The 15,790-nt window shown below is 39.5% G+C and overlaps 1 protein-coding gene across 1 annotated transcript in view; it reads right to left on the bottom strand.

The window, feature by feature from the left end:
- The window catches only part of LOC134670635 (uncharacterized), a 210,625-nt gene that overhangs the window by 75,267 nt on the left and 119,568 nt on the right, over window positions 1-15,790 (bottom strand). Inside the window, exon 2 of the mRNA XM_063528441.1 lies at window positions 12,844-12,901. The gene's annotated coding sequence lies outside the window, so the exon portion shown is untranslated. The remainder of the gene's footprint in view (window positions 1-12,843; window positions 12,902-15,790) is intronic.

The raw sequence follows: 15,790 nt of genomic DNA, 5'->3' as shown, positions 1-15,790 counted from the left end.
TTTCGCATTCGTCCTACAAACCCACGAGTATCAAAATCGTTACAACATCTGCCCAGAATTGACATCTCACTTCTTGATCCGTTACACATAATTATAAACCAAATTATTCATGAAACAGAGTTCAAATTCATCTGTAAACTTCATGGCACTTAGGCTCTTTAAGGTAAAGCAACTCTAATACGTAACATCATAAAATGTGAAAAAATTAACTAAGTATCTCATTATACAAACATTAAATTCATATCAAAAATGTTATACGGCATTAAATAAATGGATTTAGAGCCCAAAAAGTATTTATTCTGCGACATTAAACAGCTAGGTACAGTCACCTGCAATAGTATGTTACACAACGAAAGCCGCAAAAATATCTGACACGATCTTATTTGTAGAGTCATAAGAGCATGTCACATAGAGAAGCGCTGGTGGCCTACAGTCCGTTTTTTTTAGCATTAGAAAGAACTTCGCAGAAGTAAGCTTGTGGTTCCAAATCCGGCACTTTTAGCGGTAACAATTGGAAGTAAATTATATGTATTGACCATGCTACATTAGATAATTCAATAATTATTAACAATTAAAGAGCCTGATAAAAACTGCACGCTTGCTTCTGTGGAGTTCTTTCTAATGCTAAAAAAAAACGAACTTTAGCGGTGAGAGCGTGCGACTTGCAATCTGGAGGGCGCGGGTTCAAACCCCGGCTCGTACCAATGAGTTTTTCGGATCTAAGTACGAAATATCATTTGATATTTACCAGTCGCCTTTCGGTGAAGGAAATATATCGTGAGGAAACCGGACTAATCCCAATAAGGCCTAGTTTACCCTCTGGGTTGGAAGATCATATGGCTGTGAGGTGGGACGTAAAGGAGAACTCGATAGTGCGAAATATAGGTTTATTCTGACTTAAATAACAAGTACACGCCATTATATACTAAGCTATGCACGTGTGTGGATAAGGCGTAGTACACACACTACACCTTCCCCCTTAAAGTAAAAAAAAAATGATTATTGTTGAATACAAACATAATGATCTATTTTTTTTTAATGAAGAGTAAATAGAATAACAGAGACTGCACAACGGGACTTAATCGCGAATATCGTTAGTGTTGTGTGTCGACAGAGTGACATCCCTAGTGCGCAAAACGTTCAAACTGATAAACAAGACCAAGTGCGGGTAGTTCGAAAAACTCGCGCGGCTAGAAGATGTTGATGTCAACTTGAGCCAGTCTTCTCCGAGACCACGGGGACAACGCCGTCCTCGAAACGTCGGAGGTAAATCTTAAAACTTAAATACGCGATTAAGTCCCGTTGTGCAGTTTGATAATGTTTAATAATCGTGAAAGTTTAAATCAGTGAGAATAACAGAGAACAATAAAAAAAAAACTAATTTGATAAACTGAATTACAAAAATATTTAAATTCGCGGAAATTGGCATAAAAGACTTAACTCCAGTAGCGTCTATGGCACTTACGACTATTCTGAGTTCGCTGTAATTATTTTAATTTTTTTAAGCTAATTGCGAAGTCTACAGCTCACAGAAAAGAGCAACTACTTTTGTTTTAAACCGCCTTAAAAAAAGGAGGTACTCAGTTTGACCTGAATGTATGTATGTATGTTTGTCCGTGTTTTTGATGCGGTTTTCAGTAGGATTTAGAGTGGGAGAGGGAGTGGGAGTGCGAGTGCGAGTGGGTGGGAGTGGGAGTGCGTCCCTATATTACGTGCGTGCAGCAAGATCAACCGATCGTCATAATGAAACAAAAATAAATAAAACCAAAAAAAAGTAAAAAAATAAATAAACAAACATAAAAGCAAAATAACTTAATATAATTTCTTTAAAAAAACCGGTTAAGTGCGAGTCAGACTCGCGTTTCTAGGGTTCCGTACATAATTCCGACTCACGCTTGACTTCACATTTTTAATAGGTTTTCCTGACATCTATAGGTAAAGAAAAAACTATTTTGTATTTTTTTTTTCAAAATTTTAGACCTACATAGTAGTTTTGGAGATAATAGGTCAGGAAATGAATGCTCAAAAAACGTTGTAGAGGGAAATGCTAGGAACACAATTTTTGACTCCGTAACTTTGTTTAGACTAGTTAGGAGGTGAACATATCAAAAGTCCCCGGCTGTAGCCCCGGTGCTGCGAGGTAGAGGGGGGTAAGAAGGTCGAATTTTTCGGTTTTTCATTGATATCTTGGAAACTTTGCATCTTAGCGACATGACTACTAAGACAAACCGAAAGCTCATAAAATTAGTTACAAGTTTTATCCAGTCAAGTTTTTCGATATCTTGAATAGTTTTTGAGATAGACGCTCTTGAAAGTTTATTTAGGGATTTTAATGTTATCTTGATATCTACATCAGTGATGCTGTTAGGCCATGTTTGGCATCATTTTCGTATAAATCGGGGCTGCTGAATTCATTTATGGTATCACATTGACACTATTCCGAAGTAAAAACAAAATTAAAAAAATATATATTTTTAAAAATCCCTCTTCACGCTTAAACCGCTGAACCAATTTCGTTGAAATTTGGTACAGAAATAGTTTCAGTCTCGACACAGGACATAGGATAGTTTTTATAACCAAAAGCATCTTTTGAGGATGTGAAAAGTGGGGTGGAAGTTTGTATGGGGAGTCAGTAACCGCTGAACCGGTTTAGGTGAAATTTAGGATGGTATACATCTGTGATTTAGATGAAAATGATACCTAACATGACTTCAAACTGTTGTATACATACATAGGTATATCATCATAATTATAGATGTGGGTAGCTGAGGAATGTGCGGTAGGTTTACAATAAAAAATAAATCAGTCTTGGTCTAGCTATCTTGGTGGTTTTACTTAGATCCCTAATCCTGAATACTACATGGTGTCAGGTGTAAATAACCCAGTGTATTAATTGTAAATCAGACGTCTCGGTTGTTTAGTGATGACGGGAAAAGAAATTGCAGGGTCGGCCGCTCAGAATAGTGGCTATGCAAGTTTACAACAGCCGCCGCCGTTATGCGACGGCAGCAACGGTAATATGGCGGACAATTGGCGTGATTGGAAAAAGGCATTCGATTGGTACTTGGTAGCTTCGGGGCGTGATGGGGCATCGGGGAAGGAAAAATGTGCGTTATTCTTACATATCATTGGTAAAAGTGGACGTGAAATATATGAAGAATTGGACTTTGAAGAGGCCGAAAAGGACGATTTTGATGTGTTGTGCGAAAAATTTGAATCGAGGTGTGACCCAACAAAAAACATTAACTTTGAGAGACATCTGTTTTTTGAGTGTTCTCAGGGAAGTGACAAGTTTGAGAAATATTATGCGACATTGAAAGTGAAAAGTAAATCGTGTAAATTTGGGGATCTAAGGGATAGCTTGATTTTGACTCAAATGATAAGGGGGATAAAAGATGGCCAGCTGAGGGAGAGGATGCTCAGAAAGTCGGACTTGGAGTTAAAAGACGCCGCAGCATGGTGCAGGGCGGCCGAGGTGGCGAGCGAGCAGGCCGGGGCCGTGCGCGCCGCGGAGCCGCCTGCGCCGAGCGCCGCCATCGAGCCCGTCGCGGCGCGCCCGCGGGCCGCCGGCCGCCCGGGCCCGCCGCCCGCCCGGCCCCGCGCCACGACCGCTGCCGGTGCCGGCCGGAGGGAGCGCCGATGTTGGAATTGTAGCTACACGCATGACGACAACAGATGTCCAGCTGTGCAAGTGACATGCTTTAAGTGTAATAGGAGAGGGCATTTCGCGAGATGTTGTCGGTCGTCCAGATTTGTGAGTCATACGATGCGTGAGTTATCGTGTCAATCGACGGAGGAAATGAGCGAAGAGGAGGAGTTTATGATAAGAGGAATTGAAATCGGAAGCGTTGACAGAAAGGACTGGTACGAGTGGATAGTGGTAAACGGAGCACGGGTGCAGTTTAAATTGGACAGCGGTGCGGACGTGACAGTTGTCTCGATAAACAATTATGTGGCTGCCGGATTTGATAAGCAATTATTATGTAAGACGAGTTCAATATTGAAAGAGGTTAGTAAACATATATTACCAGTTGTAGGTTGTTTTGAAGCGGATTTGAGTTTTAATGATGCTATAATTAGGCAAAAAATATATGTGCTAGACGCCGACTGTGACAATTTGTTATCGCGAGATGCTTGCGTACAATTAAGGTTGATAAAGCGTATTTATGAAATTAAAGACTCTTGCATTAGTAAGATGATAGCGTCGCATAAGCACATTTTTGAGGGAATTGGGCAGTTACCGGGGTTACATAAGTTAACAATTGATAAAACTGTCCCGCCTGTTGTTAGGGGGTCTCGAAAAATACCAATTAAATTACGGCCGAAATTAGAGGAGGAGTTGCAAAGGCTTCAGCAGTTAAATATAATAGTGCCGGTTAGTGAACCGACTGACTGGGTCTCCAATATTGTGATAGTAGAAAAAGCGGACGGAAATATTCGACTATGTCTGGATCCTCAGCATTTAAATAAAGCGATAAAGCGAAGCCATTTCCAACTCCCCACTCTTGATGAAATAACGGCTAATATCTCGGGTGCCATGTATTTTTCGGTGTTAGATGCGAGTAAAGGGTTTTATATGTGTGTTCTAGATGAACCTAGCTCAAAGCTTTGCACATTCGCGACCCCTTTTGGGCGCTTCCGCTTCCTCAGGTTACCGTTCGGGGTCAGTTGTGCGTCAGAAGTTTTTCACAGTATAATGTATAAATTATTTGCTAGGCAGGGTGTGGAGGTGTTTATTGACGATATATTAGTTTACGGAAAGACGCGAGATGAACACGATCAGAGGTTGGGGGAGGTAATGCGTGTAGCGGCCGAGTATGGGGTTAAGTTCAATAAGAACAAGTGTGTGTTTAGTCAGGATACTGTAAAATTTTTGGGCCACATACTAGATAGAAATGGAATTCGGATTGATCCAGATAGGGTGAAGTGTATAGAAAATATGCCTATTCCGGAAGACAAAAAAGGGCTAGAACGCTTTATAGGTATGACAAATTATGTGTCTCGTTTTATTCATAATTATGCAGATAAGGTGGAGCCGTTAAGGGAGCTATTAAAAAAAGATGTCAGTTTCGACTGGCATGAGGGGCACACGAAAGCATTCAATGATCTTAAGCGTCAATTAGCACAGACGCCGACACTTAGGTACTACTCGCCCAACGAGCCGGTGACGGTGTCGGTGGACTCGAGCTCGCGCGGGCTGGGCGCGGTGCTGCTGCAGGGCGGGCGGCCCGTGGCCTACGCCGCGCGCACGCTCACTCCCACCGAGACGAGATGGGCTCAAATAGAGAAGGAGCTCCTCGCTATCCTGTTTGGCTGCAGTAAGTTTCACCAATTTATCTATGGGCACTCTCAGGTAACGGTAGAAACGGATCATAAACCATTGGAGGCTATTTTCAAAAAGCCGCTGAACGAGACACCGATAAGACTACAACGTATGTTATTAAAACTGCAAATATATTCTTTAAGCATTTGTTATGTACCAGGCCGACTGATGTACGTGGCTGACACGTTGTCAAGGGCGACCGCGGATTTAGGAGGTAGGGGCGATCACCGAGTACAAGAGGAGGTAAATTTACACATAAACACCCTGGTAAGTAACCTACCATTTAGTAGTACTAAAATGCAGGCAATACGAGAGGCAACGAGAATAGACCAGAGTTTGTGCGAAGTGATGGGGTATTACAGAAAGGGATGCCCGCATACCAAAAGTATTGTAACTGAAAAAGCTAAGCCTTACTGGGAGATGAGAGATGAGATCCATGTCGTGGAGGACGTGGTGTTTCGGAACGACTTGGTGATTATCCCTAGTGGTTTACGGGCCGAGATGATCGAGAAGGTACATGAGGGTCATCTCGGCATCGAGAAGTGCAAGAGACGAGCGCGCGACGTGATGTGGTGGCCGGGCATGGCGGCCGCCGTGGAGCGCGCGGTGCGCGAGTGCGAGACGTGTGCGCAGCGGCGCGCCTCGCCGCCGCGCGAGCCGCTCGCGCCGCACGCCGACCCCGATAGGCCTTGGCAGGTGCTTGCAGCTGATATATTTCAGGTAAAGAACAAACATTATTTGCTCGTGGTCGACTATTACTCCAAGTACGTGGAGGTGGCCACTATAGTGGATTTGAGAAGCGCGACAGTGATAGGTATTTTAAAGCCTATGTTTGCACGTCACGGGATCCCGCATAGACTGGTATCAGATAACGGGTGTCAATTTGTGTCGCAGGAGTTTAGAGAGTTTGCTAGGGATTGGGATTTCGAACAGGTTACTAGTTCACCGCATTATCCTCGCTCGAACGGTCTTGCGGAGCGTAATGTGCAAACGGTCAAGAATATGATCATAAAATCACAAGAAACTAAAACTGATTTTTACGTGGCACTGTTGAATTTTCGCAACACACCAATATCGGGTGAAAAATACTCACCTGCTCAGTTATTGTTTGGTAGGAGATTAAATACAAAGTTACCGGTAAAAAGTAGCCTATTGAATCCTAAGACTCCGGTGAGAAGAGAAATAGCAATCAGACGCGACATTAAGAATGACAAAGCGAAACAATATTACAATAGAGGAACTAGGTCATTAAAACCATTAAAGGATAATGAGCAGGTGCGTATTCGAGACCCGACCGAGATAAACGGCAGAGGGCGCTGGGTGCGCGCACAGGTGGAGCGCGCCGCCGCCGAGCCGCGCTCCTACTGGGTGCGCACGCCGGACGGCCGCCGATACCGCCGCAACAGGCAGCAAATCATACCGGCGGCGCCGGTGCCGCCTAATACTGACAGCTCTGGCAATAGTAGCTGTTCAGGGCCAAATATTCAAAAATACTATTATGATGACTTGGAGGAGTGTGGCGGAGGTCAAACACCGGGACCACAGAAGTCCCGTGGGCCCCAGGCCACAGCTGACCAAGATTCCGCTTTCCGCTACACTCGTTCAGGCCGGCGAGTACGCACGCCGGATAGATTTTAGTTATAAAACTAAAGTAGATATGGTGTAGGATAAGTATTGCTTATGAATGGTGAATTTTGCTACATATACCTATATATTAAAAAAAAAGCGAACTATAATGCGTAACTAAAAATATTGTCTATAAATACCTAACTTCTTACTTATCAAGTGTAAAATGTCAACTAGTATATAAGGATATCATAAATAGTTATAAGTTATTGTTATAGGTAACTCGTAAATATAAAACATGTGCAAAGCAAAAGTAAACGATCTCAACTGCATTGTATTCGAATACTAATTACAGTTAATAACCTTAATGCAATGTAATAGGGTTTACAATGGCCTAGTGCAAGTATCGCTGCATCTTAATGTTTTTTTTGTGTAACCTTAATAAAAAAAAAATGTGTAGAAGTAATATTATAAGATAAAAGTAATGTTGCTGTATTGTTAGTAAAATAAATATATAAACTTAGATATAAAAAAAAATAGATATAAATATATGTATGGTCTTGTTATGCAATTAATAAGATAAGGTTATAGTTTGATTTTGCTTGGCTATGTTAACTGTGTTTTGACCTTGGTATACCTAATATGAAAATATGCATATTTATTCATAAGGGGGAAGATGTTGTATACATACATAGGTATATCATCATAATTATAGATGTGGGTAGCTGAGGAATGTGCGGTAGGTTTACAATAAAAAATAAATCAGTCTTGGTCTAGCTATCTTGGTGGTTTTACTTAGATCCCTAATCCTGAATACTACACAAACCTTACCTTAAGCAGTATGAACCTCAGGAATTCAGTTTCGTCGATGAAGTTGAATTCCCCCCATACTCCATTTCACAACTTTAAAGGATGATTATTGCGATAAAAAGTATCTTATGTCCTGTCTTGGGACTCGAAATATCTGTATACCAAATTTCAATTAAATCGGTTGAGCGGTTTAAGCGTGAAGAGAAATTAAAAAAAAAAGTTATTTGTTTAAAGTTTATATGTTTTTTCTTAGGAATGGTGTCAATGTGATACCAAAAATGAATTCAGCATCCCCGATTTATACGAAAATGATACCAAACACGGCCTAGCAGCTTCACTAATGTAGATATCAAGATAAAATTTAAAGCCCTAAATAAACTTTCAAGAGCGGATATCTCAAAAACTATTCAAGATATCGAAAAACTTGACTGAATAAAACTTGTAACAATTTTTATCAGCTTTTGGTTTGTCTCAGTAGTCATGTCGCTAAGACGCATAGTTTCCAAGATATTAGTGAAAAACCGAAAAATGAGACCTTCTTTCCCCCCTCTCCCCCCCAGCACCGGGGCTACGGCCGGGGACTTTTGATATGTTCACCTCCTAACTAGTCCAAACAAAGTTACGGAGTCAAAAATTGTGTTCCTAGCATTTCCCTCTATAACTTCTTATTTCTTGGACTATAAAGAGGGGGAATGGTCATTATTTGGCTAACTTCGAACCTATGTATTTTAAAATTATAAATATCGGGCAAGTGCGAGTCGGACTCGCGCACGAAGGGTTCCGTACCAACATGCAAAAAAAAAAGCAAAAAAAAGCGGTCACCCATCCAAGAACTGACCACTCCCGACGTTGCTTAACTTTGGTCAAAAATCACGTTTGTTGTATGGGAGCCCCATTTAAATCTTTATTTTATTCTGTTTTTAGTATTTGTTGTTATAGCGGCAACAGAAATACATCATCTGTGAAAATTTCAACTGTCTAGCTATTACGGTTCATGAGATACAGCCTGGTGATAGACAGACGGACAGACGGACGGACGGACGGACAGCGAAGTCTTAGTAATAGGGTCCCGTTTTACCCTTTGGGTACGGAACCCTAAAAACATGTCTATCTTAAGGTTACTAATGTACATATGTATACCAAATTTCAACTTAATTGGTCCAGTAGTTTCCGACAAAATAGGCTGTGACAGACGGACAGACAGACAGACGCACGAGTGATCCTATAAGGGTTCTGTTTTTCCTTTTGAGGTACTTTCAAAAACCCAACCCGCTGAAAAGCACAAAATATTTTTTTATATACCCAGATCCCACCCCTATCCTTTTCCAGTCCCTATCCCGTCGTAAAACCAATTTCTGCCAAAACGTAATTAATACCTAATAATAAGCAAATTAATAACCACCGGGGTAATTGTGTACTTAGTTTTTGAAGGCGGTGCCAAATCAAAATGCCAGTAAACCAAAATTTCAGACAACGAAGAACGCTGCACTTACTTGCATTAAAAGACATAGTTTACTCATAATTTAAATACGAATTTTCTAATAAACCGTGTCTGTGTGCGGCCAAGGCGGTCGGGAGTGTCTCCCTAGCCGGACAAGGCCGCCGCGCCGCGCCGCTTCGCTGTGTGAGTAGGACACACCTATACGTATCAACGTTTTGTTTCTTCCTCACCGCGCCGCGCCGCGCCGCTTCGCTGTGTGAGTAACCTATACGCATCAACTTTTGTTTCTTCCTCGCCTCGCCGCGCCGCGCCGCGCCGCTTCGCTGTGTGAGTAGGACACACCTATACGTATCAACGTTTTGTTTTTTCCTCGCCGCGCCGCGCCGCGCCGCGCCGCCGCCGCGCCGCACCGCGCCGCGTTCGCGCGTTGTTCGCCTACGTAAGACGCTGCGTAAGCGCGCACACATACCATTTTTATATTCACATTCAGGCAGTTCTTTTAACACTTCTTTTCATCATAACCTTCCATGTGTCCAAGGAGTCTCCACGATTGATGCTCGATCGAATCATGGTCAGACATCCAAGGATTCCGTGCCTGCCTTGTATCCTGGCGTACCCTTACTATACCGTATCGCTCAAGGCCGCCTCTCGGGCCACCGAAGATGCGATAGGCATTTTTATTTGTCAATTATTTACTTTCATTTTTTTTTCCTCTCAACAACAAACAAAAAATAACAACACTCAATGCAATCACTTAACTCACATCAATGAAAACGTCAACAAATAAGAATTTCAACAACTCTTAGTTGATCAGGCTAATCGCTTTTCGAAATACTTATCTGCTTCAGTTTACCCGAACATCACCAACGCGCCATCTAATATCAAACAAATACCATCTCCTTAATTGAATTATTCCAACCAAAATCCAGTTATACTTGCATATAATTTAAAAACTCAGACCCATTCCTTTCTCTCTCACCTCATATACATACAATTACAAACTGTAATAATACCTCTAGCCATAAAATCCAACGTCAAAACAAATCAAAACGTTCTTATGCCGAATTAATATAAACTTTTTGTATCCATTCCCATTCCTATATATAGTTATCAACAACATGATTTTATCTTTTCGTAAATATCTCCTGTGATTCAATCTCCTATATTTTTTTTTAAATTATTTTTACAATGTCATATACCGTGCTTGTTATTGTTTCATCCGTGTAAAAATATTATCGTCAAGTCCAAACAAAAAAAAATCCTATGACTAAAATCTTAAATTTAAACACAACAAAATAATATCCATTAAGTACTAACATTTTAACTCAACATGGTTAAAAGTCGGCATGTATCTATGTATAATTATTAAGTTTAAATACGATAAAATTGAAATAATCTAAATTGTTGCACAATACATTCATAAGACATTGTGTTGAAACTGAAATTCGAGATGTAATAACAGAAGCTACATTCCAATCCCTTTTATGTGAACACGCGCCGCGGATGGCGCGCCTTACTTGTACAGTAATGTTGTACACTATGACGAATTTTGTATCTAAGTGCAGAAATAATCTATTGTTGAGTTTACCAAATAAAATAAAATTACGAAATGCATTAAAAAAATATGATTAATTTACATGGAGCTAGGAAATGAAATCAATATGTGTCTTTCTTTTAACCATACTATTATTTCATTATTAGACAGCATACTTATTTAAATTATGAAAAAGAAAGAAATATTAAGCCACATCTTTAAATTATATGTTAGCACCAATTTAGGAAAAATTAAAAAAAGAAAGAAAACTTCATTTCCATGAGAGCAATAGCTAATATTACATAATGTCACTTATTTTTATTACTTAATAAAAGAAAAGAAATGTAAAATAAGAAATGATAAGGAAAATAACACTACACTTATTTAACATGTGAAAAGAAATGGACAATCGACTGTTCATAACGTAACACCACACTGTGCACCGCACCTGCCTTTGAATATCTCTCGATTACATTTCCACCTTGTCCTCGACTCCAACTCCGGCAAGGTCAAGTCTGGGGTCCGGGACGCGAACAAGCTCCCGGCTGCAACTTCCAACTTATCAGCGGTTTTTATTTATTTTATTATAATTTTTATTTTATTTAAGTCTATTTTCACATTTGTCTTTTTTCCACGTCTACTTTTGGTTTTTTTTTTCACTTGCTATTTCATCACTAGGTATTTGTCCACGTTGCACATAATTTAATTGTTATAATTAGTCTCAAACTTTCACATTCACTTTTTGTATTACGAGTATTTTATAGTCTTTTATTACACTGAATGTTCGAATATTTTCACTAAAACCAGTACTTCTGGCTGGCGCAGCGCGCCGCCAGTGCAGCGCAAGGCCGCACTGGCAGGGTCGCCATGTGAGGTGGGACGTAAAGGAGAACTCGATCGTGCGAAATATAGGTTTATTCTGACTTAAATAACAAGTACACGCCATTATATACTAAGCTATGCACGTGTGTGGGTAAGGCGTAGTACACACACTACATGGCAGTCGCTTTCGTAAAAACTAGTGCCTACGTCAAATCATGGGATTAGTTGTCAAGCGGACCCCAGGCTCCCATGAGCCGTGGCGAAATGCCGGGATAACGCGAGGAAGAATAAGAGCGTGTCACATATTTTTGCGGTCTTCGAAGAGTAACATATTGTAATATGGCGATTAGCCAGTTTCAATGTTTAACAGTAACACTCTGGTTTACTGCAACATAAACGCATATTGCTTGTGTAAGCGCAACCTAACGTGTATATATAGGCAGGCATTTAGAGAATAAACGTTCTTAAGTTCTTATACCAACACTCATAAGGTGTTTGACTTCTACTCCCATCACCCGCTCGAAACCATACATATAACAAATCTCTTTTGTTATTTGAATATTATTGCAGGTGACTGTACCAGACGTTGATTACGCTTTAAACTGCCTTATTATAAATATTATCATCGTAATTAAATGGCATGTGAATATCATTATCAGCACTCAAAAAAAAGGGTCTAAACGGTCGGCAATGCGCATGTGATAACTCTGAAGTTCCGGGCATCTAGATTACGATAACCGCCCTGTTTCCACTTCTCTTAAGAGGGAGGTATGGAACGTGATCGTCCATACAAAAATATGTTTTTCCATTTCTACATATTTTCCATTCTCCATGTTTTTTTAGTGTGTTATTGACACAAAGAACAACTAGGTTTATATAGGTTTTCCTTTTTTCAAATTTGCCATACAACATTTTTTTTCTCTAGAATATATCTGAAGCGATTGACATCAAAATCAAAGTGATATGTTAAGATTTAGTTAGTGAAAAACGTTTTCCGAAATGGAAATTGTATGAAGAAAGTTACTTTTGTCAGTAGCTACACCTACTTAACTCTTAAAGAATCTAGATCTAGAACAAACACAACAGATGGTCTTATCGCTAAGAAGCGATTCTTACAGATAAACTACTGACATAATAAGCCAGTACGTGGGCCATACTGAAAATTCTGGTTTCTGATATATGAAGACGACTTATTTTTTTCTACGAGTAAGTGGCCATTCCAGGAATTTTCAGTATGCCTTGTATCTAAAATAACAAGTAGCAACATAGACGAACTGAAACTGGTTGCTGTCTGGTTAAATAGTTCTGCTGACTGTACCAAAATGTGTCGGTATGTAGGGTACCTACCCGCTAGTTCAGGGGTTTGTTTCGCCCCTAGTTGCCATGGTTACGGCCTCGGCGCGACCTGCAAATAAAAAGTACCGTTAATTATCTGAAGCCGAAAAACAGCCCAACCATACAATCGATATGTCGGCGGCCGATCGTAAGATCAGGCATATCGTGAAACGCGAAAATCTTTGACTCGTTCCCTGAGTGGACGGAGCCCCGCTACGCGGGGCTCCTATTTCTGGGCAGTTTGCCCTTCGGGCATCTGAAGCAACCTCACGAACCTATCCTACCTATATATTGGTTTAATGTGACTATCGTCAAAATATTACACAGGAGCATTACGATCTGCCTGATCTTACGATCGGCCGCCGACAGATATACTAACAACACTCTAACTATCTGTGGAACTTATGTTGTTGTACTATCGCCCACACTGTTAACTGTACATCGGTGGACCTTACGCCTTTTGTAATAAGGTTCACCGATGTACAGTTAGGAGTGTTGCTGTTTGTACTCATAAGTTCATTGGAACATATGTGACGTTCCACGGAAAAGGTACCTTATGGCGGCCGGCGCTTACGTCGCATAGCGCCGCAATAAGTAATATTGGAGCAGCGTTAATAATAGCGTAAGCGCCAACCGCAATAAGGTACCTTTACCCGTGGGACGTCACATATGAGGACCAAGTATCATGCAAAGATGGCCGACGACTATACGAGTTGGGTGACAATGCCAAAAGGGTGGGAGAAAGACACAAAGGAAATTTTGTTTTTAATAACAGAATGAAAAGATATCTTTTTGGATTAGCAAAGTAATATTTTGGTTTTAATTTATATGCAGGTAGGTAAGTACCTATAGTTTAATGAAGGCTCTCAAACTTATTTTGTAGTAAACATACCTATTTTGTAAAATATAGCTCTAGCTAATACAACAAACGTTAAAATTAAATTACTACTTTGAAATTTTGATATAATTGATCGCAAAACAAAAGCAACCTCACTGCTATGAAGCAATGCAATTGTTAATAGAAACTGTCTTTACATTCTAAATCAATTATACCACGAACGCTTGCAATTATATTAGCAAATACCGTATCCAATTAGTAAAACCAACTTCACTAAATCGAATACAATTTTGCGAAATAATTTGAATTCTGCGAAATTCTTCCAAAACAAAAGCAATGAAATTCAGACTTGGAACTCGTTTGTATAAGATTTGGAATAAATTTGACTTGTGATCTTAAGGGCCCTCCAATAGGGACAAGATTACAAAAGAGGTTTTGTGGTAAATTAATGTAATATTATGGGTTTTGAGAGATAATAGGGTATATCGTTCACGTGCCAGACAGATATAGTTAAAATCTTATTTGGAGCATTCCATGAAATGTACCTTTTTGCCCGGTACAAACGCGAACTTTTTGACTATTTGCAGGTATAAGAGTTTCCTTTTCTATGGCAAATGGTCGAAAATAGGCACAGCCTGGCTGGCTTAAGTGGCCATAAGCGACATGATTTTAGTTCTCTTGAGTGTATCCCTTGTTTTGGCTGAAATTTCTTAAGAAATAGGCGCAAAGGAATGCAGATGCCGATGCTTTTGATTCTCGCTCCAGCGCTCGCGGGGAAACTAGGGCAGGTTACGACAAAGACCCACGTGTCTTTAGTATAGATGGACTTAAGAAATAACTGACTTCGGGATCCGTCAGGCGTGGCTCACTCCGCGATTTCGTCGCTTTGCTACAGGTACAAGCTAAAAGTACATCCGTTCGACCCCAATTTTGGGGAAAGCCATAAGCCGCGCTTGGCGCTGGTGCCACCTAGCGGCCATATCTGTGCTGATCGTAACGTACGCGTTTTGTTAGAGAGTGAGTCTTCTGCAGAGATGGGCAAAATGTAATCGACTAACGATTAACGATTAAGACTAAAATAATTAATTGCGACTGACGATTGAAAACAACGACTGATCAATCGTAGTTGTATAGAGTGCAACTAATTTAGTTGCAACTAAATTAGTTGCCGATTGATTACGGACAACTAATTTTTGTAATCGACTAATTAGTTAGACTATTTTTTTTCCGCGACTAATGTTAGAAGCAAATTAAATGGAAAACCTCGGTATGGCTATGTTGACAGCCAGCAGATTAGGACATCTTAACGCATGTATAAAAATGAAGCACATGTGTTACTTGCGATATTTTGACCATTTTTATGGAGTGTATCATTTCTCTTATCTAAGGGTAAATAAAAATTGGGTACTTTGTGCATTGACACTTAAAACACAATTTTATAAATAAAACTTCGTATTTTGTTGTTAGTCAATCGTAAAAATAATAATTTAAAAAAAAATCAAATCAAACGTTCTATATACGATAAAATGTTCATATCATATGTTATATGTAATATAAAACATTAAAAACACAGTTATAATAAATCAAACTTTGTATACCTACGAAACAATCAAAGCAAAAAGTATCAAAAAATCAAAAAAGCTTATAAAAAATCAACATGTTTGTATATACATCATAACATTATGCATGCTCAGAAATTAAAATTTGCGAAGTATGTTTTGCATTTGTGACATTTACTTATTATTTAATCAGTGAGTAATATAAAAAAAATGTTTATAATTAATAAAACAGACACATTTCCAATATTGTGATAGGTTTAAAAACAAGGACATATTCATTGGTAAATATTTTTTTACTATGTACTTTCTTTACCCATTATTTATAAAGTATAACATTCAATATCAATAGCTCTACATAACTACATAATCAAAATTCGCTCATAAATATAACAATATAAATGTACTTAAAAGTTAAAGTACTTACAACAAATACAACACGAGTAAAATAATCTAGAATATTTTTCCTTTTTTAAGTTTATTTTTCAATACTACTCTCTCTTCAAATAGATGATCTGAGAGCCTATTTGATTTAGGGAGATTCATCATTGTGGCATATGAAAAA

The sequence above is a fragment of the Cydia fagiglandana genome, chromosome 14 (assembly GCF_963556715.1).
Source record: "Cydia fagiglandana chromosome 14, ilCydFagi1.1, whole genome shotgun sequence".
Classification (NCBI taxonomy): domain Eukaryota; kingdom Metazoa; phylum Arthropoda; class Insecta; order Lepidoptera; family Tortricidae; genus Cydia; species Cydia fagiglandana.
Note: the sequence above shows the minus strand (reverse complement) of the source record. Positions and strands in the feature narration are given on the sequence as shown.